The sequence below is a fragment of the Penaeus monodon genome, chromosome 6 (assembly GCF_015228065.2).
Source record: "Penaeus monodon isolate SGIC_2016 chromosome 6, NSTDA_Pmon_1, whole genome shotgun sequence".
In the NCBI taxonomy this organism is placed as follows: Eukaryota; Metazoa; Arthropoda; class Malacostraca; order Decapoda; family Penaeidae; genus Penaeus; species Penaeus monodon.
The window spans coordinates 31,366,826-31,371,825 of NC_051391.1; positions in this window are offsets into that span (position 1 = coordinate 31,366,826).

A 5,000-nucleotide genomic window follows, 5' to 3' on the forward strand; every position below is an offset into this window, starting at 1 on the left:
CTGATTGAACTTCAATCCATAATCTTTCATTCTAAACTTCAGAATCAAATATGCCTCAATTGAATTCACTATGGTCTCATTACTTACTGTAGTTATATCATCAACTCAAAATAAAATTATCAGAAGTGAATCATTATGAAACCTGGTTTACAGCCATGGAGTGGCAGAGGTGGCGTACACCCGGAGCGACCGCCGAGGGTTAACCTCAGGCGAGGTATCCTAGGTGGCGCTTGGAACATCCGGTCCTTGCGGCAGGACGAGTGGTTACCTCTGCTATCGAGAGAATTGGAGCTATTGGGAGTTGAGGTGGCTGCCCTCTCGGAGGTGAGAAGATCTGGCAGCGGCACGATCAGTACACCTACTACTGGTCGGGTCGCAGCGATGGTCATCACCTCCAGGGAGTAGCCATAGCCATCTCCAGCCGACTTCAACCCTTGGCAGTTGAGGTAACACCGGCTGACAAGCGTATTATGGCATTGAGACTGCAGCATGCTTTTGGCTTCATGTCTCTTATTGCTGTATACGCTCCTACTGGTGTTTGCAAACTCTATGTGAAAGAGGTGTTCTACACCAAACTCGCATCTGTGGCAGACAATTGCCCCCAGCAAGATATTCCCACTGTTCTGGGCGACTTCAATGTGGTATCCGGCTGTGATCGAGCTGGCTACGAGATGTCTGTCGGCCCCCATGGCTCGGGAGCTGATTCCAGCAGCGAGGAATGAGGCAGAGAATGAGGATCTCTGGCTCCTGGTATCAGCGCTCCAACCCACATCACTGGACATGGTATAGCGATACGGGTACAGTGGCCAAGGAGATCGACCACATTCTTGTTAGCACACGATGGAGGATCCTCCAGAACTGTAGAGTTTACCAGAGTGCCGAGTTCCGTGGCACTGACCATAGGCTGGTTGTGGCTATCCTTTGGGTCCACTTCAAAAGTCCCTGTGGGTTCACCATGGCAGTCTCTGAATGATTCACAGAACTTGATAACCTGATGGACCCGGGAGTTCTTCAGGTTTTGCGTCGCTCTTTGGTGTGTAGGGCTCAGACACTGCTGAGAAGGGACAAGGAACAGTTCATCAGGAATCTTGCTGAGGAGGTTGAAGGCCATTTCTTGATAAATGACCTTCGCCCTGCCTACCAAGCCCTAAGAAAGCTGAACTCTAAACTGCCCTTTCCAGATAACTGCAGTCTGTTCAGTGGATGGCCAGATCATCTCAGATCATTTCGGGGTTCATGAATGTTGGTCTGAGTATTCTGAGCTGTTGTACCAGGTAAACCCTCCAACAGTTAGCTTGGATGCAAGTGGTATCACAATACCTGTGCTGGACCCAACCATCAGTGAGGAACCTCCTACCTTAATGGAGGTTTGGATGGCAATTTCCAACTAAAGTGTGGGAAAGCTGCAGGCGTATGTGATATCCCTGCTGAACTTCTAAAGGCTGGGGGTGAATCTATGGTTCGGGGCTTGCATACAGTCTTGACTGCCATCTGGCAGTCTGGTACCATTCCCCCTGACCTGTTGAGAGGCGTGGTCATCCCTCTCTAGAAGGGGAAAGGGGATTGTTGGGACTGTTGCAATTACCGTGGCATTACACTGCTCAGTATACCAGTCAAAGTTTACGCCCACATTCTTCTTAGACGGATCCGTGGCCACCTACTAAGGCACCAGAGACCGGAGCAGTCTGGATTCACTCCTGGCAAGTCCACAATAGACCATATCTTAGTGCTTCGAGTAATTGTGGAATGCTGTCATGAGTTTGGTTGTGGGTTGCTTGCAGCCGACATTGACCTCAAGAAGGCGTTTGACTCGGTGCATCGAGAATCGCTATGTGAGATTCTGAGACTCAGGGGAATTCCGACACAAATTATTGGCCTAATAGCATACCTATATACCGGTACTGAAATTGCTGTAAAGTATGGTGGGGGCCTGTCAAACTTCATCACTGTTAATTCAGGGGTGAGGCAAGGCTGTGTCCTTGCACCAACAATTTTCAACACATGCATGGACTGGATAATTGGCAGATCTACTACCCAAAGTCAGTGTCGAGCAACACTAGGCAACATCAAGGTTTCAGACCTTGACTTTGCCAATGATGTTGCTATCCTATCTGAGTCCCTGGTGGCGGCTCTTGATGCATTTAGCAATGAGGCAAAACACTTGGGTCTAGAGGTCTCCTGAACCAAGACCAAGATTCAAGACTTTGGGGGCCTGTTATGGAAACCTGTTCAGTTGGTACATGCTTACAGTGAGGACGTTGAAGTCACAGAGAGCTTTGCATACCTTGTTAGCATAGTCCATATTTCTGGGTTGTCAGACCAAAAAGTCAGTAGACGGATTGGTCTGGCAACAAAAACCAAGAACTTGATCAACAAGAGCATTTGGAGATGAAAGTACCTATGCAGAAGGACCAAGCTATGTGTCTTCAAGGCCTTGATATTGCCAGTTTTGCTCTATGGAAGCGAAACCTGGATGCCATCTAGTGCCTTGGAGTCTCGTCTTGATGCCTTTTGTAACAAGTCTCTTTGCCAGATCTTGGGGTACAGTTGGCAGGACCATGTGTCCAACTGATGGCTGCACCGTGAGACTGGCATGGGACCTATTACTTGCATAATCCGGGATCGCCAACTCAGGCTACATGAGCACCTAGCTCGCTTCCCTGTGGATGACCCTGCCCATCAGGTTGTCTCTTTGTGAGACAATCCTGGGTAGAGGAGACCCGTGGGACGACCCAGGAGGTCTTAGCTTGGGCAGCTCGCGAGGAATTAGAGATGGGCCGAGGGCCTGCCTGGAGACTAGCCATGAGGGACCCTTGAGGCTGGAAGCGAAGAGTGGATGCGGCCATGCGCTCCTGTCGACGTTAGCCCCTTGATGATGATGATCAACTAAAGATTGTACAAAATCATCATCAATAAGACACTTGTGGAACAGATTGTTCCAATTTCTACCACTCTGTTTCAATCCATACGATGGTTTCTTCGGTTTGCATACTAATTTTTCACCTTTGCTGCCTGTATTATCAAATCCTTCTGGCTTTTCAATAAAATCTTCAAAATCAGTGTTTGCATTGAGTATGCAATCTTACACTCTACACCTATTACTTGGGAATAACCTTTAGCTATATAACTAGCTCTGTATTTCTCCTCACTAGAATTACTAGGATCAGATTTTAGTGAATAAATCTTCCACCTTCAACTGATTTATCCTTAGGTACTGTTATTAGTCCATAGGTATCATTACCTTCAAATGTTAATTTTTTTTCTCTCATTGTTTTTTTTTTTTTTTTAATATTTTGAATCTGTTGAGGATATCGCTTCTTCATAAGCCACTGGCACTCCAAGTATCTTGTAGCAGTAGGGTATGGAACACCTTGACGTGTCTACAGCTTCTACATCATCGCTTACAACAAAATCGCAAAGGTGTTTCGGGTTTTGCTCGTACATCCAGTTCTTCAACTGTGTCCTCCACTTCATGGTTTGTATCGCCTTCTGCATCATGTTCTTCTCCCTCTCTTGTGGCAGATTCATCTTCATCAAGCTCGGACTCTTCTCGGAAGTTTCTTCTTTCCTGAGCATTCTTTCTTGTATCTGTCTTACAGAATTTCATACATTTCCCCTGTATTATTTCTCATGGATATACATAGGTAAGCAGGGTTTTCTCCATCATGACCCATAAACACTCTTCCTTCACTTCTTGCATCCAACTTCTTCCTGCACCGCTAAACATGTGAAGATTTCTAAAGTTGGGTCTTCTTCTAGTCAGCGTCTTGCATGGAGTCTTGTTTGTCCTAATGTTGAAACACCAGTTCCTATGTAGGCTGAAATCTTGAGTGTGTAAGACCACGATGGCAGAAACTTAGCCAGGTCCTCCACGACCTTTCTGCTGTCCCATTCTAGCAGGGCGAGTAAGGACCGGGAAATTCTCGCTTTATCTTGTTCTTTGTAATCAGTGATTGAAAGTTGCTCGGTGTAATTCTGTACATTTGTCAGTACGAAGACGTTTCACTACATCAAAGAATCCACTATCGGCTAGGAATATCTCTGTAGCCATCAATGTATCACTTTTATCTTTCAACAAACACATCATAATAACACCTGAATAATCACCTACAAACGTGATAGCATGTTTCATCCACCTTTTCCTACAGCATTTAAATGACCTGCTAAATCACAGTGTACTAGCTCTATTTTTGTTGTTCTCTTATCAAGTTTTCTACTTCTATATTGAGCCATCCTTCGTAGGGTACATGTTTCAGATTTCAATTTCCTGTTAGAGATGTGAGTTCCATCTACTGCACCTTCTAACTTCATCACACATTTCATGTTACAGTGTCCTAGGATTTTATGCCATTCATTAGCAGTATGGGTCACACATTTTATTTTTTTTACCGCGCTTGTACTTTTCTTTTCCTTTACACTATCTAGGTAGTGAAGTTTTCCCTACTTCTCAATTTTAAACTGTGTATCATTTGGGATCTTAAACCTTGCATACACACAACCAAAAGTTACAGTTACACCTGCTTGCACTGACATAATATCTTGCCTGTATAAAAGGCACATATAATGCATCTTCCAAGGTTATTTTACGTAATTTGTCTTTATCTGCCTTTATTATCGTGTGTCACTTACCTACTCTGGCTCTACTTTCATCAGCTAATTCTATCACATGACTCTGGATTAAAATAAGCATCAAGCCTAAAGAACTTCTCCTTTTCTGTAATAATATGCGACGTTGCACCACAGTAGATTAATAAACATTTTCCTTCCGTGATTTTCAGATTAACACTCGCACGAAATGCTAATATTTTCTACTCCATCAGTTTCACTACTTGCTTGCTTGGCTGCGTCCGGATATCTTGAGGAATTCACACTCTTGGTGTCTCTCCTGTTACTGCGGCGCTGTTTTGTGTAATGTCCTGGTTTTCTACAGATTCAATGTCATATTCTGCTGCTTCTTTCTTGGGATTTCTTGCTTCTGCAATCATAAGACATATGTCCTA